The 24963-nt window shown below is 43.1% G+C and overlaps 1 protein-coding gene across 3 annotated transcripts in view; it reads right to left on the reverse strand.

Annotated features, from left to right (window-relative positions):
- The window catches only part of TSPAN14 (tetraspanin 14), a 41639-nt gene extending 25666 nt beyond the window's left edge, over positions 1-15973 (reverse strand). The window contains exons 1-2 of one of the 3 annotated variants that reach the window (XM_062629158.1): positions 4922-5091; positions 3528-3689 (exon numbers count right to left, since the gene is read on the reverse strand). The gene's annotated coding sequence lies outside the window, so the exon portion shown is untranslated. Of the gene's footprint in view, positions 1-3527; positions 3690-4921; positions 5092-15274; positions 15458-15550 lie in introns of those variants that run through there. The other 2 variants (XM_062629157.1, XM_062629159.1) reach the window with 2 other exon arrangements.
- Positions 15974-24963: the final 8990 nt, after the last annotated feature.

Genomic DNA, 24963 nt, shown 5'->3' on the forward strand with positions numbered 1-24963 from the left:
GTTGCTTAAGATACATTAGTCACTAGGTGAGTCCAGATTGGTGCATCTGGACAGACACAATAGCAGCAGAAAAATCATTAAAAGAAGGAATTATTCCACATGATGCCATACAAGATGGAGTAAAAAATTATTCTATACAAGTTGGAGTAAAACTGAGTTAAGTCAGAACTAAAGCTTTTTTTTTTTTTTCAACAGCCACAGTAAAGGGACTGTACACACAAAATGAACCACTTGGTGGGCTCCATAGAAACAGCAGAGTCTGGAGAAAAAATAAAGTATATATTGTACATTCTTACAGAAACAATACCTGCAAAATTTGTCAGGCTAGAGAGTGTGAACATTCAGAATTAACACCTGAGTTTGATCTTGCCACAGTTAGATGTTGATTTCCATGCAGTTGTGACCAAATACAGAAAACAAGTCTTTTTGCCTTCTAAAACTTCACCTTATAACGAAGTTCTAATGCTCACAGTTCATTTATTGCAAAAAAGCACTTAACCTTTGTTAAAACAAAGAAAATTGTACTTTATAGCAGCACAAGCAGTGACTGGACAGGACTTCCCTAGATATGATCGGTCACATAAGCTGAGTTTTGCAATATACATTCCTGTAAGTAGACAGTTTTGTTTCCTCATGCCCTGGTTCAGCTTTAGTTACTGACCTTTCCAACCCATCTAACTTCACAGACAACATCTTGAAATCTTACTATTAAAAGACATAGTAAAGAAAACTTACTTAAACACTACTCTCCTGTTTTTCTAAGCCTGCAGCCGAGAGAACACAAGAGAAGGAATGAACACTTGGCTTTTCTAACTTCATCTCAGCCTCTAGCCCCAAATGGAAATTTTTATTTCAGTACTCAGTAGTCATACACTTATCCAAGTCAGTAAGTCTGATGGGTCTGGGGAAGAGGGGAAAAAAAGGAGACACTAGAGACAACAGCAGAACACCACTAATCTGAGCAAAGTCCAAGACTCCATTTGCATCAGTTTAAATCTGTGTTACAGCAATATACTGGCTGCCAGTGCAAGCACATTGTCAAGGTTGTTCCCAGGCTGAAAGTCAAAAACACAGCACTGCACCAGCTACTAAGGAGAAAAATGACTGCCACTGCTGAACCCAGGACAGACATTCTCTGGATACAGGCACACGAATGCCTTCACCACTGTTCTGCCTGCCTCCCTGTGAAAATCAGGATCCTGGCAAAAGACAGAGGTGCTAACTGTAAAATGCACACACTACTAATAAGAAACATTGCTTTTACTGCTGCTACCACTACAAAAGAGGAGGCAGCAGGTGGCATGTAACTAGCATATGATTAAATTCCATAAAAATTGAGTTCTACTAGACAAAGAGGCTTAAAACATAATATGAGACAGAAGACAAGTATACCATTTCAGGACCTAAAATACAAACACACTCAAAGTTTTACTTTTTGTTAGGTTGCCCTCCCTGGCACTGGGATTCAGATCCAATTGTTCCAAGTCCCAGCTTCTGTGAAACTGTTCCCAGGAATGAAGAACATCAAAAGTACCCTTTACTGATAAGCACCATTCCCCACCTACCTTATCATTTTGACCATCAGCTTGCAAGACACTTCTCTCCATTACTCCATACAACTGGCAAGATGTCCCAGTCAATATCAATCACAGTATTTTCACAAAATGAAAAAACAAAATGTTATTTTTTTTCCCCATATACTTTTTTTCTAAAAAATGCTTTGAAGGGACAGGGGGCCTAGTACTACCAGTACTGGTTCCTTGCTGCAAAGCAGCTCATGGCTCCAGAGGCAGATGTTACCTTCTGAAACACCTACTTATATTAAAGGAGCAGATTTGGCTTACTCTCTTTGCTTATCCTCATCAGGAGTCTTTTGGTTCTTGATGGACCACCAAACACCATATGGAGGAGATGCTCACAACTGGTGTGGGAGTGACATTCTGACATAAGAAGTTGAAAGTGTAGGCATGTCTGACTTTTTCCCCTAACCCTACAAATAAACAGACTAAGCAATCCACTCAAGGCCAAACAGCCACCTTCCCTGTGTTTATACTAAAACCAGCCATGTTTCCTAATATAGGAGGCATCTTTTAGCAGTCTAGAAATCTGCTACATCAGTATTTCATTTCACTTACATCACAGACTACATAACTATCATTAGGCAATACTACAAACCGCTTGGAAGATTAAAGTAGGCAGCACAGACTAGCAACTTTCTCTTCTGTTTCAGACAAAGCAAGTCATATTGTGTCAGCTGACAGTTTAGCACCCACTCATGACAACAGGAATTTTTAGAAATTAAATACAGCACTGCTGCTTTAGCAGAATATATAATTTTGTCTTGGTGTTTACAGCTTTAGTAGGGGGAGGGGAGGAAAAGCAGTTGTTTATCAAGAGGCTACTGCCTTTTCCAAAGCATTTTCTACACCCACAGATTCTACCCTTAATTCCAAAATGCTACAGCAGTGATATTCATAGTCATTGGATTTTTACTCTCCTAAAACAGTGTGTGATATATTAAATAATCTAACTTGGATATGCAGAGAAATCCTCACAGATATTAATTCTAGAACAAGAACAACTGGAACACTAACGCACATATCTAGATCTAGGCCCACAGGTCCTTTTGACCTTCAGACAGCATTAGCTTTACAAGGAAGTAAAGAATTTCAGTACGACTTTATGTAAGTTGTACTGAAATTCCAAGTTCAGCCAGTACTGCCACCATATGCAGTATGGATCCCCTTCCCTGTTCACTCCTAAAATCCACAACCGTTAACAATCCTGTTCAGTGAAGCAAACGATCACACAGCAAATCATGTAGCACAAGTGATCAAACCTGTGATCTTGTACCATGAGCCAAGAATAAAAGAGTTTTAAGCCTTCCAATCTACTTCCCCAGAGCTCATACAAATGCCAGGGTGGGTGCAGCCAAGAGGTGGCAGAACAAGGACAGGAGGCCAGAAGCAGCACCAGCTTCTGAGTATGCTCGTGGAAATGCACCACCCTTACAATGCCAGCAGCCTACACCAGCACCACAAGCTACACCACACTTGAAGTTAACGCACTGAAATGGATAAAACTGGGGGAACTGGGGCAAAACTTAGGCAAGAGAAAACAAAGAAGAAAGTTAATTTGGTAAGCTGTTAGCTGCTCTCCTCATCATTCGTAGATACAAAGCATAAAAATCATGCGAAGCTGGTGAAGTAAACCAACAAAGTTAAGAGAAGAATAAACTAAGGAGCAAGAATTTTTAAAATGCAGGAAGAGACATGCTTTGGCCTATCATCTGTTGTGATATGACTACTTAATTCTGTTTCTCCATCAACAGCAAATCTGTATCAAAAGATATCAGTTCGTTCATTCAAGGCATGGTGCCATTCAAAATAACCGTCATATTCTTTGAAGGTGCTCAATCAAGGGTAAGGGGGAATAGGGAAGAGAATTGAAAGACTTATCCCTTACCAGGGATAGTTCATAGATTTTCTTAGGACCTTCTGAAAATAGAGCAATTAAGAGGCAGCTACAGACTGCTCTTTTCACATCCCAGGGAGAAGTTGACCACTGAAGGAATCTTTATGTTCAGTATGACACCAGGGTGCTGAGCATCAAATCTTCATGTGTAAGGACTAAGCTGGTGCAGCACAAAGGCAAGGAAAACTGTCAGGATTTGGAGCTCTTACAGGTTCCTGGAAACAGGGACAGTAGCCCTTCTGATGACTCAGGAACTCGCTTGCAAGCATCATCTTTATTCTGCAATTGTGTCTTCAAGGAACTCTGACTGGGGCCTCACAAAGAAGAGACCAGTTTCTCTTCAGGACCACCAGTACAATGTATCTACTTCTGCAGTCTAGAGCAAAGCCAGATCAATTTCTTAAGACATCATACTTTTGTAGTGTGCCGAAGACTCAAAAGTCCTCAAAGTATCTGAGGAATATTTCAAGCACATGCTGCTCCAACACAAACTCCACAAAACTATCTCTCAGAGCAGATCCCTATAAATTTTCAGGGTTCAGTGACCAGGCTTTATTCACTACAGCAGAAATTGCAACTTGGAAAAACTTTTTAAGGAACACACACCACTGCTCCTGAACAAGGAAGCAGTGATTCTGATGAGCTCCACTCTGGCTCTCTAGACAATTCAACCTGATGTTATGCATCTGCTTTTGGCCAAGCCACTACTTTTACATGGATAAATTGCATCTGAAATACCATGTAAAAGTACTCTGAACTTAAGACTAGCATTCAGAATATTGACATCTTAAATTCTGAAAAGCAATCTACGTGGGCATCATTTGTTATCCTCTTGTGAGCTGCCCACTTGACTAACATCACAAATAATCTGGCATAAAAGCTCTACACTGCACAACTGTAATTCAAGGAGCTGTTTAAGATATCACCCATGGAACATTTTCAGCTCCCCTCGATTTCTTAAACTAATAGAAATACACTAAAGGAAGACTTGAAAAAGGTGAGCAGAATTAGGGATCAGTCCCACAGCAATTAAAAAGCAGTGACTGAGGACAACAGCCATTGTAACAATTTCACTTTCACTAAAAGATATAGTTGGCTGGCCTTGTTCTCAAAAAATAAAACAAAACAAAAAAAAACCTCCTCAAAATAAAAGCAGCTCCAAAAATTCTGTATTTTCTTTATACAAACTGGTCATAATGAAAGCTGAGGCCACTGTAGAATGTAGGTGGTTACTGACCATGTAAATGCAAACAGCAAATATTTTTTATTATTGACACTGAGAAGAGGTAAAATTTTACTCTGCTATCCACTGTACGTTACTAGGTTTATGCTACTTCTGCTCCACTAGCATCAGGTTCACTGAAGTAATGAGGAAACAGATAAAACCTTTTCACTCCAATATACAGGAGCACCTGACAAGCCACCAAGTAAAACACAGATCTCTTACCTAGTTTAAGGGAAATCTGCTCCAAGTAGCTGACTGCAAACAAAATGTACACTCCATATTCTGACTTAAAGCAAGAGACAGCACAGGCATCAGAAAGAAACGTTAACCATCACAAGGAAATAGTATAAAAGCCAGCACTCATCCAAACATGAGCAAAAGACAGAAGAAAGATCATTCTGTAAGCTCTCAGGCTCTCTATTACTATTTAATTGCAGACAACAGCACGACGACAGGAGGTGGGGCCTTCACTGACCTTATCCTCAGAAGCACTACAGGCTAACCCATGTTTATGCAAGTTAAAACTCAGTTAGATTACACCAGAATAAGTGAAACCAACATTAGACACTGTCACTACAGTTCAATGGATGGCTTATCAGCAAAACACACAGAAGCCTGTCAGTCATTCTGACCGGGGGTTTATTCATTCTAGAGACCAAAGCCTGTCAGAACAAGTAGCCAGAATAATCTGAACTGATCAAAACTTCTTGGCTGCTTCCCACTACCTCTCATGGAAGCAGATACATTCACACTCCCTATAACACCAACAGCAGCAAGGCAAAACTCATGGTCTCAAATTAAAGCAAGCCTGTAATTTGACTTTTTTTCTTCTTTCATTCCAACAGGTTTTGGAACCCTTACGAAGTAAATATTTTACTTGAGAAGCCAGAACTTCCAGTTTGGAGAATAATTTTGTTTCTATTTAGTGAACAGGGAAAATTTTTATTTTTATTTAGCAATCCAATAGTAACAGAACCAATTCCAGACATGTCTGCTCACTCCCACACCTCCATACAGACCAAAGTATTTCAGGAACAAAATGGGTCCTTCACTTGCTATACCACTTTATATCACAAAAATGAGTCACAACTTTGAGGAAAAAAGACAGGAAAGAAAAAGACCAACTTTCTTTGCTGATAAATCCTTTTTTTTTTCTGGAGACCATCCTGAATTTTTACACATGCTGTGGCTTTCCTTCACTTCCAGGAATGCCACTTGTTCAAATCTCCAGTTACATTTCAGCCAAAAAGGATACCCCTTAATTTTCTTTTTTTCATAAGAGAGAAAAACAGCAAACTAATTATAGTAATATATACTAAAGAAATCTCAAGCATATAATTTGTTTCGGGGTTTGTTGAGGGTTTTTTTTTTTCTTAAAAATGTTTCTTGCTTACAGTATAACACGCAGTCTGTCCACGTCCACACTGTATTTCTTAGCCTTTACACTGAATGTTCCTACATATAAAGACATGTTAAGTATAATTAAATATTTTAAAAATTTAAACCAGATCAAGGTACCTCTAAGTTAAAAAAAGAATACCAACACTGATATCTGATCTCTTGTAATGAGCATGCTAAGAAATAAACGCATGTACAGTACTAGTTACATTCACCAGTTGTTCTGGTTAAATGCTGTTTTCATGTCATGGAGACGTGATGTGGGGCAGAATCCAGAAAACTTTTCTTCCCCCCACCCAAAGTAACAGGACCCATGCTTTCAAACACCAGGGGAACACTCATTCCAAATGAGACAAACTCTCCCTGCACCAGGAAATGCTGCTTATTGGGGGAACAGGGTGTTAATGCATGATGGGTCTGGGGACAACACTTTCAATGCTTGCTTTCTTTTGCTGCCCCTCCACCTAGCACACCAACCACATTCTCAACCCAGGAGACTTATTTTACATCCCAAGCAGGACAATCACCAGCTCACAGCCACAAAAGAAAACAGCTTTGTGGCCACACAGATCAGAAATCATGTAGTTATTCTCCTTATCGACTTTCTGACAAAGAAACACCTGTGCAACTTTCAAAAAACAACTAGTAGGCAAACCTCTAACACAACACCAGAACACATTAGAGATGCAACAAAATGGCATTAACCAAACACCTCACAATCCTAACCACTAGCAGCTCTTCAGCAAGTAAGATGTCTCAGCCAAAAGACAGAAATAAGCTAATGCTTCAAGAGACTTACTTAGGTTCACAGAGCACCCTGCACACACACTACCACAAGTTAAAAAAAATTAAAAAGACAAAGACCAAAGCTGCTGCAGACCAAGCCCATGTTTGAACAAGTCCAGCCCTTCCCCCAAGAGCCAGTGCTCAGGCAGGTTGTGAGAAACCCTTGACTGTCTCACTGGAAGACTGCATCCACCCCAGGGTAAGGAGGAAAAACAGGCTTTCCACCTCTTAGGAGTATGCCAAGAACAACACAGTGCCATTAGGAGATCAGGACAGCAAAGGCCATGAAGTGAAGTGACAGTGTTGGAGCTCTTTCCAATGCAGACAGTCTCTGCAATAGCTAACAGATGCAATAGCTAGCAAATGCAGTGGGGGAATTAGAAGGTGCAGAAGTTAGACACAAACACTTCCTAATCTACGCCTTTAATAAAAACAAAACAAAAACCCAATACCTCCAGAGGGGGAAGAAAAAAAAAAGAAAAAGTAGGAACACAGGAAACTGCCATCTTAACAGGCTGACTGGTTACAGAAGCTGCACAGCTCGGAAGAAAGAACAGAACTGAATACCACCTTTCCTTCTCACTTGTCCCTGCTGGACAAAATCTTTCAGTTAAAGTCCCTTCTGCTTTGCAGAAGCAGACCGCTGCTATGACCATTTTGTTAAAATACTCTTTGCCACCTCAGCATGCAGTACGCTTTGCAAAGAAAGCCCTCTTCTTGTCTTCTGAGTCATCTCCCTAAATTGCCTATTCATTAGTTTCAAGTCAACCAAGTTTTTCGATGAACCATCCTCCTCCATAGGCTTGCCATGCAGACAAACTGAAGTAACTTAATACTCAAGGTAAGGTAGAATTCTCCACTGTTTTGTACCCTTTATTATATATAGCTACACCACTGCATTCACATTCCACGCAACATTAAGTTTTTCCCTCAGCACCATTTAACAACAAATTGAAGGGAAAGAAACGGGCATCATGAGAATCAGCTCTATATCCCAGCAGTCAGAAGGCTGCTGTTGCATAAAGACTATAGTCCAGTCCAACAACTCGGGTACCTTCCTTCAAATACAAGCTACTTGAGGCTATTCCCTTTGTTTTCTATTCCAGGAGTTTCTAAATGCCAGTGTACATGTTTCAGCATGGATGTTATGCCCCAAAGCAAAGAGTAGACAGCTCTTACCAAGCAGAACAAATCATGCTCTTTCTTAAATATTAAAATTCACAGCATTCTGTGAATCCTGAATATTGTGCTTCATTCTGTTTCCTGTAGCTGTGGCTGCAGCAATTGGAAGCTGCCTTGTTACCTCTAAATCCATCAATTATTTAAAGAAATCACCTTTCCAGAGAGACTCAAGTATCAATTATTTAGTCTCTGAGCAGGAAGCAAAAAACCTTCAAAACAGGAAAAAAAGATTTCTGGGAAGGGCTGTAGGGCCACATGAACAAATCTGGGTTTATACACTACACAAGCCAAAATAAAACAAATCACAAAAAAGATAAAAGCTCATATGCACAGACAAGCTCAGCAAGCGCCTAAGCCTATTAGTGCCAAAGGAAGATCCCCAACAACATCAGGGGGCTTCAGCACAGGTCTTCACATGGAAGACCTTTATCAATTTGTTATGAATATCTGCTCTCTAGACTAGGAATGTTACAGAGAGAAGCTCTTTTTTAGTACCAGGACAACATTCAACAACACTTACTTTAAAGATCAAGGAAGCAAAGCCCTATGTTTATTACACCCTTGCCTTTCACATTCAGGTTCAGATCAAGAATGAAGACAGCCTTAATATTTTCAGCTTTTGCACATAATTCTAAAGGCAAAGACACAGAAAACAGCTTTGAGAAGAAACGTTCTCAGAAGAAATCAGACTCCACTGTCCATTGTCTCAAAGATTGGTATGAGAAGCTGAGATGGAATTCCACATATCTCAGATATGGATGGGAGGAGTTGAGGTAAGACTCTTCCATCCATTGCCTTGGAGAAAGGAGTGAGGAGCTGAACAGGGACTCCACCATCCACTGCCTGAGGGATGAGTGGGAAAGAGCTAAGACTCCTGCCCTCCATTACCTGGAGGATTGGTTCAAGGAATTGCTACCGATTTTCCCAAGAATTGCTGCAGACAGGTGTGTGCAGACACACGCAGTTGAAGAGCTGGTTGCAACACCAAGCAAAGTGATCAACCAGGAACATGCAATATGTGATATGAAGAACAGAGGTACTCCCACCAACTCATTATAAAAGGGGAAAAAGGTAATCTCTAAAGAGTACATGGCCAGGGAGTCATTGCTATGAGAAGAATGGCTCCAGAATGACGCCTCCGTGAGGACACTCTCCACCGATGACTATCACAGATTCTGAGGGGCACCGTCCATGAGACCTCGCCATGAGGGCAACTCCGTGAGACACACTCCATGGGGTACCTTCAAGGGGACTTCAGAAGGATGTCTCCACAAGGACACCCACCGCCGATGGACTCTTGGGGGGACACTCTGCTCCGATACTAACTATGAACCCCGAAGAACCACCACCACCAATGACGATGACAACGGATCCCTGGGACACTGCTGGATCCACGATGGTGACTTTCTCTCTCTCTCTCTTGCTGCACCCCAAATCCTTGCTTCATTTCCCATCCTTTTTCCAATCTGTCCTATAGCTATCCCCTTTATTACAATAATATCCTTTTTTGATAATAAGTGTCCTTTTGTAATAAACCAACCAACTGATCACGGTACTTGACCTAATCTGTGTCTTAGTTTCACTTTTGGGATCATGAAACAGGGTCCGGCACTGGGGTTTTCTCCAACTGGACCCTCACAACGTGTAAGCAGCCAGTCTGCTAAAGCACAGAAATTCTTTCACTTTCATGTATGAGCTGTACTACAAAGAAAGAGATAAAACACTGCTGCTTTGCTCCCCAAAAGGAAGAGACAGGAAACACCAAAGCAAAACAAGTGGTGATCTCCTCCTCCAAATGGGCTGAGGCACACTTTGAACCAGAAAGGAAAATAAACTCACTTTTCAATCCTGCAAAAAGCCCTGGGTTTGGATACAGTTCCTCTGTGGTCAGCATATTTTATTTTCATTTGCTAAAAGTCTTCTGCATAAGTGGTAACAGAATAATCAAGCAGAAAAATACTTCTCTCTCAAAAGGCTTAAATTCTGAGATTTTAGTCAAGAATGTCAGCAAAAGCCTGGCCACTGAAGTCAGTAGTTTCAACTGCAAACATTGCAATCCCTTATCTCGTCAGTATTTGAAGATCACCATTTTTTGCAGGTTAAAACCTCACCTGTGATACACCTAAAATAGAAGAATTTACCCAACAGTGATTTTACAGCTAGCCAACCATACTGAAAACAGGTTTTGTTCAATCATTCAGAATAAAGAGAAGCTGTTGTACAATGCAAAAAAAAAAATTAAATACAAGATGTTCAACTACATTTAAGTAATTAAATTGTGTCGGTTTCAAAACGAAGTCATCTGAACCTAGATGTTTCGTTCCCCTGCTACTCCTTTTTTGATTGCTAGATTAAAATCAGATCTCAGACTTTTGGGGGGAACCCAAACTATTAAACTTTAAAACTTACATATATCTAACCTTGATGAGCTTCACCCTGGTCACCTCTAACACTATTGTTAACCTTTCCTTTAAGGGATGCTTTTGGCTGAGCAAGAGCCAAAGGGTCAAGGAGAAGGATTCTGTTCCTGCCCAAGCTGTGCTACCCTCACCCAAGCTACCAATGCTACAGCTCTAGAAAAGCTGTAGATTTTAGGACTCTGCAATACTAATGAGTAAGATATAAGACTGTCCTTTGGACATATAATCTGACATCTCCTGGAAAAGGACCATTTCTTAACTCCCCCTTAGCGATAGCCTACAAAATTCTCTGAAGTAATTCTTGTTTGAGGGTTTCATTTTTCTGAGGTTCTTGAGCGTAAAGCAACATATGAACCAGAGCGTGTCCATGGATTTTGTGAATTGCAGCCTGTTAGCCCTAGAAACACACCATAGATGACAAAGTACAAAAGCCCGTTCTACCAGACCCAGGAAGTTTTGATCCAGGAAGGCAGTGTAAAGCAGAATGGCACAAAAAGCCCACAAGTAAAAATATTTTTGATTCATGTGAGGCATAAATGTCTCCTTTGTCTGGTGTCTGAAACCCACATACTTTACCATACCCTACCCAAGTGGAGGTGTTTGTTTTTTTTTTTTTTGTAAAAGCAGAAAAATGACATAAAGGGAGGATCCGTAGGAACAGTTTCCACAATAGCTCTGTGAACTCCACTTCTCCCATATACACCTCACCTAGATTTCTAATGTAGCACAGTAAGATTAGAACAGGAGTTTAATTTATTTGAGAACAAGAGTTTAATTTACTTGTGCTAAGCAGTGATCAAATTGTGCCACACATAACACACAATGGGAACCTTGACAAAAGACCTCGAGAATTAATTGTAGGAGTAGACACACACTATAGTTTCATAAGCTACATATAACTACCCTCTAAGAAAATCAGAGGTCAGCCTCAAGGCAAAACACAATCTATAAGGGATATATTCCTCAGTTATTCATTAGAAATTAGCCTACAATTTCTTCGCACAGATTATCTAACACATTTGCATCTGGACATGACCGAATTCTTAACAAACCATCTCAACAACCTTCTTGCTACATCTAAGAGCGAAAAGTTACATCTTTAACACAAAAGAGAATCACATAACCACAAGGGTTGGAAGGATCTGGAATATTGTGTCCAGTTCTGGGCCCCTCAGTTCAAGAAGGACAGGGATCTGCTGGAGAAAGTCCAGCGCAGGGCAACGAAGATGATTAAGGGAGTGGAGCATCTCCCTTATGAGGAAAGACTGAGGGAGCTGGGTCTCTATAGTTTGGAGAAGAGGAGACTGAGGGGTGACCTTATTAGTGTATATAAATATATAAAGGGGGAGTGCCACGAGGATGGAGCCAGGCTCTACTAGGTGGCAAACAATGATAGGACAAGGGGTAATGGGTACAAACTGGAACACAAGAGGTTCCACTTAAACTTGAGAAGAAACTTCTCAGCGAGGGTGACAGAACACTGGAACAGGCTGCCCAGGGAGGCTGTGGAGTCTCCTTCACTGGAGACATTCAAAACTTGCCTGGACACATTCCTGTGTAACATTATCTAGGTGTTCCTGCTCCGGCAGGGGGATTGGACTAGATGATCTTTTGAGGTCCCTTCCAATCTCTAGCATACTGTGATCCTCTGGAGATCATCTAGTCTGACCCCCCCCCCTGCCATGGCAGGGTCACCTATAGCAGGTTATACAGGAACACATCCAGGCAGGTTTTGAATGTTTCCAGAGAGGGAGACTCCCCAACCCTCATGGGCAGCCTGCTCCACTGCTCTGCCACGCTCAACATAAAGAAGTTCTTCCTCATGTCTAGGTGAAACTTCCTTTTTTAGTTTGTGGCCATTGCTCCTTGTCCTGTCACTGGGCACCACTGAAAAGAGTCTGGCACCATCCTGCTGGCACCCACTTTTGAGATATTGATACATATTAGTGAGATCCCATCCTAGTCTTCTCTTCTCTAGACTAAACAGGCCCAGCTTCCACAATCTCTCCTCGTAAATGATGCTCCAGAACCCTGATCATCCTTGTGGCCCTCTGCTGGATCCTCTCCAGTAGCTCTTTTTCGTTCTTGTGCTGATGGGTTCAGAACTGGACACAGTACTCCAGATGTGGTCTCACCAAGGACGAGGAGGAGGATCACCTCCCTCACCCTGCTGCCACACTCCTCCAGATGCACCCCAAGATAGTGTTGGCCCTTCTGGCTGCAAAGCCACACTGCCAGCTCATAGTCAACTTTTATCACCTACCAATACTCCCAGGTCCTTCTCAGCTGCAGTTTGCCCAATTAGATAGAATTTTAGGGCTCAGACAAAGGAGACATTTATGCCTTATGTGAATCAAGAATGCTTTTATTTGTGGGCTTTCCTGAAAGTGTCCCAGTTAGATAGCATTTTAGAGCTTGGAGCAAGGACTTTTTATGATCTTTTCATTAAGCATTACAAAGCTCAAAGGCAGAAAAATGTAAGCCCAGAACATAACCCATTTCAATCCTGTCAGGTATGTTACCTACATGAAGGTTCTTGCACAGCCACTATTCCTAACAAAAAAAAAAAAAAAACAACCTGTAGTTTTCTTTCTTTTCTGCCATCCCGCTGTGCAAGGAGACAAGGAAGAGAGGGAAAAAGAGGCTTTAAACAGGCAAACAGCACAAGATTATTCTACAATGCACTAAATGTGAGGCAAACCTATGCCCAGAGACAAGACAACAACTCAGTTTAGACTCATGAGGTTTCTTCTGATTTGGTCTTCTTACCTGGGGACTGGAGAGAACAATAACACAAAGGAATCTACAAATGAAGCTAACTGGATCAATTTACACTAAATAAAAATCACACAGAGCACACACCAGATAGAGGAGTAACTTTTAATTATTTTGATTTAGTTCTAGACCTCACCTTTAGCAAGTTCATCTATGAGCAAATTCAACAAAAGCAAAATGCCAACCATGTAACTTACTTGCGCATTGGTTTTCCACAGTATTACAAATGCACTTCCAAACTTTTGGGAATCTACTTCAAAAAACTGCTGTTTCAGTGGCATGGTAATTTTGAATATGAAAATCTTCTAAAGGACAGGACAATTACTACATTTGTTCCAATCCACCCCACAGGGGCAGAGCTAAAAGACATGCATCATACCCTAAAAGTACCCTCTTCCCATGTCATTAGCCAGAGGATAAAGAACACTACTTCCACCAACAGAGATGTCCTGTGTTTGTTTAAAAATACAACAAAAATACTCAAAAGCTGCGAAGTATTTTCCCTCCACAGCTCACTCCTACTTTACACCAATGACTACACTTAAGTTCCTACCTGACCCCTTCTCTCCCCACACAATTCCTGTCAAGCAAGTAGTAGTAGCACCTCGACTATCCACGTCCAAGCATTAAAAGTTTCACACATTTATTGTAAATATAAAGGGGCTCAGGAAGTTCTAAGAACATGTGAGCACTGATGCTTAACTCACTGCTGGAGATAGCCAGAAAGGAATCAGCACCCCACTGAGCATTTCTGAAAAAGGCATACTCTGTAATTCCACTCTCTAGGAGCTGGTTTCCTTCCATTTTATTCCAGAGCTCTAGGTCACAAGCTTTATGTCCCTTTAACAAAAAAGAAAGAAACAAACAAAGAAAGAAACAAGAAAGAAAGAAAGAAGAGAAAGGCAGCACTGGAAAAATCTTATCCTGCCAGTTATCCTAAAATATCCTTCCCCTCCATCACCATCACCTTTGAGGACCTATAAGGAAAGGAAAATCAACATAAATAACTTACTTTTACAGCGTGGTGGCTTTTTTTTTTTGTTTGTTTTTTATACAGAAAGGCTCAACATGAAACCACAAAGTCTACATGAAGTATGTGAAGTTAGATGTATGCTTAACAGCCTTATGCAGATAATCTGAAAGTGTAAAATCGTGGTTTGTTCTACATACACACAGAGGAAAAATACAGTACTGAAGTTAGGCAGGTATAACATCACAGGTGCTCTGTTATACCAAGCATTTTCCAGCTTAGCCTAAACTCTCTCCCTAGAAGTGCACAGGGGTAATTCCCTTCCTTATAAAAAAAAGTTTACAAAGGGAATAAGAAAAAACAAAACAAACCACACCAACACTTTCTCCACATGAACTGTGCGTAATAAATTTCACTTCAACTCTTCTCATAGGGCCTGTATGTAGTGGCATCTCGGCAGCGCTCTGTAGCGGTCACAGACCAGAAATAAGACATTCACCTGAAACTAAAGACAACCAGGTAGAACGTAAATGACCAAACAGGAACTGGTGATATGACAATTATCCAAACACCATTCCTGGGAACTCCCAGGAGCCGAAACAAGCCCGGCATTTCAGCGCGGCCTCGGCTCGCCTCGCCTAGCCTCACCTCAGGTGACGCCGTGCTCAGCGGCCAGGCCTGTTTCGGCAAGCAGGAGAAAGGGTGTCAGAAACGTTCCTCGCTAACAGCTTGCACGCAATTAAAGTTAAAATAAAAATAAACAAAAGTTACAGGCCTCGATTCTCGCAAACACGGGACACTTGCTTCTTCTAACCGCAACGCCTGGACTGAGAGGCTAGCAGCAGCCGGTGGGACGGCGGAGTAAGGAGCAGCCAAAGGCCGCCCTGCGGCTGCAGCACCCCGAAAGGCTTTTAAAAAAATTAGAAACCAAAATTGTTTTTATCCCTTGCGGCACCTCACTGAACTCCGCGTGTACTCCCAGAGGAAGCGTAGCCCAACCTCTCCGGCTTCCTTTAACGGACAAGGACAATGGCAAAAACTCACCACAGCCCCGCGTTTTAGGGAAACTTGGAAGTTGGAGGGCTGCTGCCCGCCCCGAAGGAGGGCAGTCTGGCAGCGCCTGCTCCCCGCCCGGTTCAATGGCTGATAGCTCTCAAAGAACGTTGCAGTAGACAGCCATGGTCCAGGGGAAATCAAAATGCCCGTGCTTAAAGACAAGGAACAGAAAGGGGCATTCCATGCAGGCAGGCCGCTGTGCGACCCCCGGGTCAGACGGCTCAGGGGGACGCCGGGCCGGCGGCTGCGCGGGCAGGAACTCACCAGGGGCAGCAGCCTGCTTACTCGCTAAGTTTCGCCAAGTTGGGCAGGGGAGGTGAGACGGCGGTCGGCGTAACCGAGGTTCCCTCCGCTGCCTCGGCTAGTCCATGGACACAGCGTGGCAACACTCCCGGAACTTCCCCGCGGCAGACGCGGCCAGCCACCGGGGCCGGGCTACCTCTCTGCAGAGCCGAGCCGCACTGCCGCTGCCCTGCTCCCGCCGGCGGCCGAGAAGCGCGGAAATGCACACCCGTTCCTCCGGCCACGCCTGCTCCCCACACGCAGCCGTGCTCCACACAAAGGGGACGCACAGGAAACACAGCTCTTCCTCCAACCCCACAGGGTCCTGCAGGCCTCCCAGTGCCTTCTCCCGCCGCGACATCCACAGGCGACCCCCCAGCTGGCGGGGTAACGCCGGCACCCTAGAGGACCCCCGAGACCGGGCGGAGCTGCTAGCGCAGAAGCCCCCGCCCCAGCGGCGGGAAGAACTGTCCGTCACGCTATCGCCGTCGCTTCCTCTCAGGCGGTCCCCGCAGACCCCTCCGGCGACTTAGCGAGTGGAAGGCTGTGCCCCTCAGTAAGGCTGTCAGCTTCGTTTATTTTAGGCTAGTTTTGCGGTCGAGATGGCCGTGTCCCCCGCCCCGCGGAAGAGACGCGCAAAGCCAATCTGCCCCGCGCCCCGCCCTGGGCTGAGGAAGCTCGGCAGCGGCCTGCGCTGCCGGCCCGTCCCCTCAGCCGCGTTTCCTCCCAGCCCGAGGGCTTTCGGAGCGAGAATTACCATGCTAGGGACAGCACTCCCAGGGTAATAGTGAAGGAGCAATCGAGCTTTACCTGAAAAGCCAGAAGGAGAAAAGGAAAGGAAAAGGATACCCTGAAGAGTATTTTAAGTCTTAAAGCGTCCTAGGGCTTTTAAATTTCTCTTTCGAGCTGCTGGGAACATAGGAGAGTGAGGAGAGAAGAGCTGAGTCGTGATTTTTAAACCCATGTGCTGAGCAAGTGATAGCTCACACCTGAAGTAGTCTCTGCCTGGTAGGTGGAAATGCCCTCCCCTTCCCTCTCTAGCTTAGCTTCTAACTTCTATGCACTGCTCCTCTTCCCATCTATTCTGTACCTAATAATCTCTCTTGGCACAGGGAAACAATTCTGTCTTCATTCTCTTCCTCATATAAACTGTTTTCTGCAGTGCCTCACTAACTATGAAAATAGGTTTTGTGCAAGGAAGGCAAAGCTAGGCTAAGGAAGGCAGTTCCACACCAGAGGCATTCTCACATTTGCCACACTTCAGGGCTTCGCTTCATTCGCTTCACCTACTTCAGGGCTTGGACTTCCTTATTTCCCCTAGATCAGGGGTGCTGCTCACCAAGACAGCAGCATTCCCACCAAGTGCTTAGCTGAAGGATGAAAGGAACTGTTGATCAATAAAACTGTGAGTTTATTAGTTCTCTTGTGTGATTATTCACTCCGTCAAGGAGGACAAAACCATTGTAGAATTAATATGGAATAAATGGACAGTTTCGTTCATCCACACCCATCTGAAGTCAGAGGAAACAGCAGTGTGTGACCCACCCACTGGTCACATTATCAAAATTCCTTCTCTTGCTTTCCATGCAGTTGTTCAAATAAATGTTTTTTAAAGGGGGGATGGGCAGGAGGGGTTTGCAAGGCATTCTCAAGCTTGGTCAAGGTTTCTTTGAAACCGAAGTAGAATGTTATTGACTGGTAAAGCTGGAAGAAGATCCTAGAAGAATCACCTGAATTTTAGAAAGCATCTACATAAGGAAGGGGAGCTAGGAAAGGTCAGTCAATTATCAGGTGGTAAAAAGACTCCATCTCAGAAAAACCTAAGTCATCTTACAGAGCACCAAGTCACACTGCCAGAAAGTCCGGAACCAAGACAGAAAGCTCCAGTGTGCTGCTTCTGTAAGAGACGGGAAGATGGAGAGTGCAATTGTAACTGCTAAGATTCAGCAAGGGAAATGGGAAATTTCAGGGAAACTCAGCAGCCCTATGATATAAGGACTGTGGAATTAGGAAGGGCATTCATCAGTCAAATCAGGTTCTCTTACAATTTAAAAAATTCTCTTAAAATGGTTAGTGTTAGCAGTTCACAGAGTAGTTGAATCGTTCATTGTTAGCATGGAGATAGTTCAAACAAACTATGTCCCATTTATTTACCTCTGATGTTATCTCTGTTCTGTGTGCTTCACTGTGTTGCAAATAAGGGTAAAAATTTAAACCATCAAAGAAACATTATCTAAGTGCTAGGGCAAATTGGAAAACTTATAAAAGGCAGTCACTTCAACAGTAAAAGGGTGTATTAATACTGCAGGAATGAAAATAGAAAGTGTGATTTTTTTAGTGAATTTCTGCAGGCCAAAGTTTGTGTATGGTTTGTCAGAGCTGTTTCCTCTGACTACTCCAAGACATTTCCTGAAATTAATGACTGATCCATTACGAGGGGTAGCTGGTGGAAAATGGCATGACCAGAGCTATTCACCAAATCCACTGTATCTGCTCATCATCATCATCAAAATTTTCAATGAAAATTCTTATTTACGGAGGGAGGTTTCTGTAAATCAGTTGGAATTATCATGTAGTTTTGATAACTACAAGGTTAAGAGAGAGGTGGGTGAAGGGGAAAAAAGCCCACAGAAGCTGCTGAGAGACTAAATGACTTCAAAGAAATCAGTAGATGGATCTAAAAGAGAAAGTATAAATATTTTAGGGAAATATTTTATAAAATTTTAGAGCTCAATTAGAAGAAGAATAAATTATGATTCAACTATTTAGTTATCAAATAAAATGTGAGTGGAATAGACTGAATCAGCAATTTAACTTTATATGTTAACTTTATGCATCATTTCCGCAATTTTTTTTCCATCTCCCTAGCTCCCTCTGCTGTTACCTCACCAAAGCTTTTGACACTCTTTGAGTAGAAAAGGCCTGTACCTGATCTTGGAACGATTAGGTTGTCCTCCCAAGTTCCTCAAAATGATTATTCTGTTACATGAGGATCAGCAAGGCCAAGTCAGATAGGCAATGCACTCTCTGAGCCCTTCCCAGTAACTGATGGCGTGAAACAAGGTTGTGTTCTCGCACCAGCTTTATTCACAATCTTCTTCAGCATGATGCTCCAAAGGGCTACGGTAGACCTCGACGAACAAAACAGCATTTATATTTGATATCGTACTGATGGGAGCCTATTCAATCTAAGGCGACTGAAGGCCCACACTAAGACTTAAATCATCTTGTCCGTGAACTGCTTTTTTGCTGACAATGCCGCCCTTGTTGCCCACACAGAAGCAGCTCTGCAACGTTTAACATCTTGCTTTGCGGAGGCGGCTGAGCTTTTTGGGCTGGAAGTCAGCTTGAAGAAGACAGTAGTTCTCTACCAACCTGCACCACAAGAAGATTATCACCATCTCCACATTACCATTGGTGAGTCAGAGCTTAAGTCAGTTCAGCAGTTCAGCTATTTGAGAAGCATTATTTCCTCGGATGCCACTATCGACAAAGAGATAGACAACAGAATAGCAAAGGTATATAGAGCCTTTGGAAAACTCCATAAAAGAATCTGGTGCAATAAACACCTGAAGAGAAGTACAAAGATTAGTGTCTGTAGAGCCGTTGTACTGTCTGCTCTTTTATATGGGTCTGAATCATGGGTTATCTACCGCCATCACCTGCGACTCCTTGAACACTTCCATCAGCGCTGCCTCCGTACAATTCTAAACATTCATTGGACTGACTATGTGTCAAATGTTACTGCCCTTGAACAGGCAGAGTTCACCAGTATCAAGCCCATATTGCTGAAATTGCAGCTGCCCTGGGCAGGGCACGTCTCTAGGATGAAGGATCGTCACCTCCCTAAGATTGTGTTTTATGGTGAACTTGCCACTGGTTGCTGCAAGAGAAGTGCCCCAAAGAAGAGATATAAGGACTCCCTGAAACAATACCTTAGCCTTGGCCATATTAACTACCATCAGTGGTCCACCTTGGCCTCCAATTGGGAGACTTGGAGAAACCCCATACATAATGCCATTGTCTCCTTTGAGAACACACGCAGAACTAGTCTCAAGGAGAAAAGACAATGTAGAAAGAATCGCGCCCCGCCTATACCACCCAAGGAGACTTTTCGTTTTGCTTTTTGCAACTGGATTTGCCTATCCCACATTAGCCTTTTTAGCCATCAGCACGCTTGTAGTAAGTGTGGGTAAAGCCCTTCCCAAATCTTTGTTCGCGAAGTCAAGCCATGATGATGATGATGATGATTGTACCTGTCTACTCCGGCTCCACTTCATCAGTGTCTGACAGAAGCCTGTGGGATAAAGGAAGCCTAAAACCGTAAACCAATCGTAAGAATAACAGTGAGTCTGTTAATAATTTATTCCCTCCACATGCATTTAAAAATGTCTATATACCACAGACTGCACCATTCAATACAGTATATCCTTCCTTTATGCTCCTTATTTTAAACGGAAAACATCCGCATAAGTAAAAAGATCGCAGGAGTATGTGTTTCTTCTATCAGCTTTCTTCCAGCCTAATCGGAATCTATTGTGGCCCGTTCTTGGCATCTTTGTTATGCAAATCTTTTCCTGCAGAAAAAAACGCGGATTTAGTGCTGACCTTCGCTTTGGCTGGGGTAGCAGTGACATCCAGTGGTTCAGGGAGAAAAAGAAATTTGCTCTTTTCCTTTCTACCACAGTGCATTACAGGAAAGACATCAGAAAATGGCAGGGATGCCTTGGCACTTCCTTCTCCTTGTGGATATTTGCACCAACTGCAAGCAGTCTGACAGCCGTGAAAATGGATAACCCACACTGGGAAACAAAAAACAGAAAACACCCTTTAAGACAGACCATTTTTCTAACAACTTTAAAAGGACATCACTCTAGGAAATGTAATCGGTATTTTCAAAAGTTCAAGTAAAAAGCACCTTTCTGTATTACATCTACACCATTGACTTCACAGCATTTTCTTTTTTTCTTTTTCAAGCCTGTTTCTGCACTGAAAAAAAGAGGATGGACAGCCTTACAAACAAGGGAAAATCAATTGAAGAGAAATTACTATCAGGGAGGTTTGCTTCTCAAGTCAGAATAAGCAAACTGTAAGTTATTAAAGAGTTTCCAGTAACCAGCTGAATGTTGAACTGTGATGTGATATTTGATGCACTGAGAATTGATTTAGATTATGTGTACATGTTGTGGTAAAAGGGTGCGGAGACAGTGTTCTCACAGGAGAATGGATAATTGGTACATAAACTCTGAAAATCCTGAAAGATACAGCAAGGCCATGAGAGGCCTGAGGAAGCCTAAACAAGCAAGATAAGAAGAAGCTGGATTTCACCAAGTTAATGAGAACTGTGGACTGTTGGCAAGTTTTCGAGGTCAAGTTCCCACACCTGTGCTTAACCAATTATATGCTAGTTGCAAAGGGTCTTCAAGACATGCATCCAATCATAATATGCCAAATCACTGTAAGTGCATGTAAGAAATAGTATTTAAGGGGTTAAGGCTTTGTAATAAAGGGCTTTTTGTCTGATCATATTGATCCCTGACTGAGTCCATATATTTTCTGTGGCAATTGGTGCCCGAACAGGGACCCCCCTTATTTTTCATATTGAAGCTGAAAGAATTAAAAAACGCGTGGCACCAAAGAAGCGGAGCCACAGGGCCGTCGGCTGGGTTCGATCCGGCAGGATCAGGATCGGGAGGTAGTCGCCTCGGAATGGAGCCTGGTGATCCCGGAAGACACTGCGCAGTGGAAATAAGGTAACAGCCAACGGGGTCTGGGAGAGGGCTAGGATGGGGAATCAATTAAGTAAAGAAGAAACGACCATCCTTAATCTCTTCCAGCATATCCTCTCAGTGAGAGGGATAGAATATGATGATAATTTGTTAAAAAGGCTATTGCTCTGGAGTAAAGAAAAAGAGCTGATCAAGGGGGTTAATGAAGCTCTTGATCTCGGGACCTGGGAAAAAATCGGGACATGCCTCTCGGATGAAGTTACTTGTTGGTCTAAGGAGGCGAAATCTCTTGCTGCCACCTGGCGACTAATGAAAGAGACTCTAGCCGCAATAAAGGCTGAGAGAGAGGCTGAAAAATCTGCTCTTAAAGCGCTCTTTGACTCGCCTTTGCAACAGCAGGGTGCGGCACCTATATTAGATTCAGCACCCGGCGCTACAGCCGTGGTGGTGTCGTCTGTTTCAGGCACAAAATATTCTGGTCAAAAACCGGCGCGCAGTAAGGTACGAATGTTTGAGGACCCTGTGCCTTTCCCCTACCCTATGTCGACAGCGCCTTTATCGGCGGTAGCTCCAGCTGATACTCAGGAGCCGGTAGGGGTTACTGAGCAAACGAAACAAACTGATGTTAACCCTTTTCGTGCCGCTACTGCCCCTGAACGTAGTCACCAAGGATTTTTGCCGGGGTGGGAATCTCCTGAAGAGGAGAGTGTAACTCCGAATAAATACCCACCTCCGCCACATACGCCACTGCTTGCATCGCTCCCACTGGAGCTGCAAAATGAGTGGAATTGGGGGCAGTGGACAAAATCCTTAGATAGGCAATTGCAGGACTTGCGGGACCGTCTGGATAAGTTGGGGGAGGAGAGGGAGCAAGCCTCAGAAAAACCGGAAAAAAACGGAAAAACCGGAAAGCCCAGCTAAGATCAGTCCCTGTGATGTGCCGTTACCACCGACTCCTACATCTAATAAAGCTAATCCGAGTGCCATGAGACGGCGAGGCTGCATTCAGGATGCAATTATAGACGGTACTATTTTACCGATAGATGTTCCTGCTGCATTCCCTGTTACTATAAATCCTCAGGGACAGTCTGTCTGGACTCCTATGGACTGGAAAGCTATGAAAGAAATTAAGGGAGCAGTTACTCAGTATGGGTTGTCTTCCTCATATACACAGCAAATGTTATCTGCTTTCTTTTCTAGTAATGTTCTAACTCCAAATGATTGTCTCAGAGTGGCTGCAATTTTATTAACTCCTTCCCAGCTCCTGCATTTTAAAAGTGGGTTTGAGGAGCTTGCTCAAGGGCTGCAGATGAGAATTCAGAGTGTAATCCTTATCACCCTTTGCACGGTGTTTCATCTGAAATGTTATTGGGAAAGGGGCAGTTTCACCCTGATGGAGTACAAGCTCGCATGAAATTGAAGTTTTACAGCAAGCACAGCAATTGGCTTTAGCTGCTCTGAAAGCTGTGCCGGAAGCGGGAAAACCTAATCCTTCATATACATCAGTAAAGCAGGGACCTACTGAGCCATATATGCAATTTATTGACAGATTGACAGAGGCTATCGAAAAGAATATTCATCTGGCATCTAATGCTAAAGAATCCATGCTTATGTCTCTGGCTATGGAAAATGCTAACCCAGCTTGTAAGCGTAACCCAGCTTGTAAGCGTATTTTGCAGGTTTTGCCAAAATCTGCTGGTCTTCAAGAAATGATGGATGCATGTTCTAAAGTGGGCACAGCAGAGGAAAAGGCTGGATACATGGCTACTGCCTTCGCCACTGCTGTTAAACCCCTTCTACAACAAGGTCAGGGTGATCGTGGGGGTACTAAAGGACAAGCTATTATTGAACGAACACATCAAACTTCGAAACAACTGTTGGAAAAACAAAAAACGGGGGAAGAAGGACGTACACCGGTAGCAAGGATACAGAAAGCTGTATATGTTATGAATTTTGTGCAATTGACAGGAGACTTTAATGACCCCCCGCTATAATACATGGTCGGGCATTAGGTTCAGGTTATATGACTAAAAATCTGGGTATTCTGGTCCAGTACAAGGATTTGGAAACCGGCATTTGGAAAGGTCCTGCAGAAGTAAAACTAACTGGTCGAGGTTATATATGTGTTATTACAGATTCCGGTCTGCGGTGGGTGCCGGCTCGATGGGTGAAACCCTGGAAAGAACCAGTACCACCCCAGGACAACCCCCCTTGTCAGTGATTGAATTAATTGAAATTTCAGCTTAGGACTTCCGTTTTATAGGACTCCCTTCTTAAAGTGAAGGGAGCGATCTTTTTTACGTTAAAGAAAAAAACAACAAAAAAAACAAACAAAAACAAACAAACAAAAAAACCTCCATCCACCACCCCCCACCCACCCCCCCGAACCTACAGCGAGGCAAACAAGGGATACAGGCATGTTGTGTGCGGTTTCGGTGGTGGGAAGTTCTTTCGTATGTTCTTGTCAGGGGTATTGGGCATACTGTGACTCATTTAATACAGTCTCTCTGTGATACTCATGAACTAGAAGTTGGTAAAAATAAGTATGTCCAGGTTTCTATCAACCTTTGGAGACCTTTATAGATACTGCTGGCCACTTCTTCCAGCACAGGCTGGCCACCTGTGTCGGAATGAGTGTGCATTTTGGTCAGTATAAAAGCCCAAGCCTCATGCACTGTGGGGGAGGCAGAGCCTCTGCGGGGACGCCTGCTAAGGTTGAGCCTGCCACCTCGCACTGCAATGATGCTTCTCGGAGCTGTTTCTCTGTTAGTCTCCACAGGGTCCTTATGCCACATTCTGTACGTGGGACTGTGTAGTGGGAGTAATAATTGTCTTTTTGTGCTTCAAATATTGTAGTCATGTGGAGTGTGCTTGTGGGATCCCACACGTGTGTGTGTGTGTTGAGGGCAATCGGTGTTTTGTGTATTGTTGGGTTCATGTAAAATTTTTTAACGGGTAGCTGTTTAACATTTTGGGCATGAAAGAGTTAATGTAAAAGTGCGGCTGCCGGCAGGTATTTATAGTTGCTGCTGAAGCAGGCAGGCAGCTATAGCTGCTGCTGAGCAGGCCGGCTTTTGCAAGGAAAAAAAAAAAGGGGGGGAAAAAAGAGCAATGATGCATCAAACTCCATGACAGTTAACAATGTGCAGTTTAAGCTGTCTGCTTCTCAAGAACTGATACCATGGGGGAGGGGGTATATTTGTGTCCTGCTGCCTACCGGTCCATGGCGACTGCCTGCAAAGTTTGTCAAGCCTTACCATGAGCCGGACAGACAAAATGGAAAAACCTGATGCCTCAGCTACAGGAGCTGACCGTGAATACCCCAAGCAGAATGAGATAGAGGAAGAGAAAAAATGAATGACTACAAAACATCACCTGGGGGCAAATGAAAAGTAGCATCCTAAATGTGTGTGCTTCTAAAGTAGCTATTATTAGAGGTTGTGATTTTGTATATGAAACCACCTGTATTTACTAGCTAGTTGCTAATAAGAAACTACACCTTGTATTGTATAGATTTGTCACTTGTAAAAGAGATATTAGAGTATGAAAATTTGCAGTAGCTGCTAGAAAATGCTAAGGCAAAAGCTAGAAAGATTTTAATACAATGGTAGTGTTATAAAGCAGGTGATGGAACAAATTAAGAGGGTGGGAGAATTCCACTGGTAA

Source organism: Pezoporus occidentalis, unplaced genomic scaffold, assembly GCF_034315485.1.
Source record: "Pezoporus occidentalis ecotype Australia unplaced genomic scaffold, CSIRO_AGI_Poc_V1 ctg33, whole genome shotgun sequence".
Taxonomy (NCBI): Eukaryota; Metazoa; Chordata; class Aves; order Psittaciformes; family Psittacidae; genus Pezoporus; species Pezoporus occidentalis.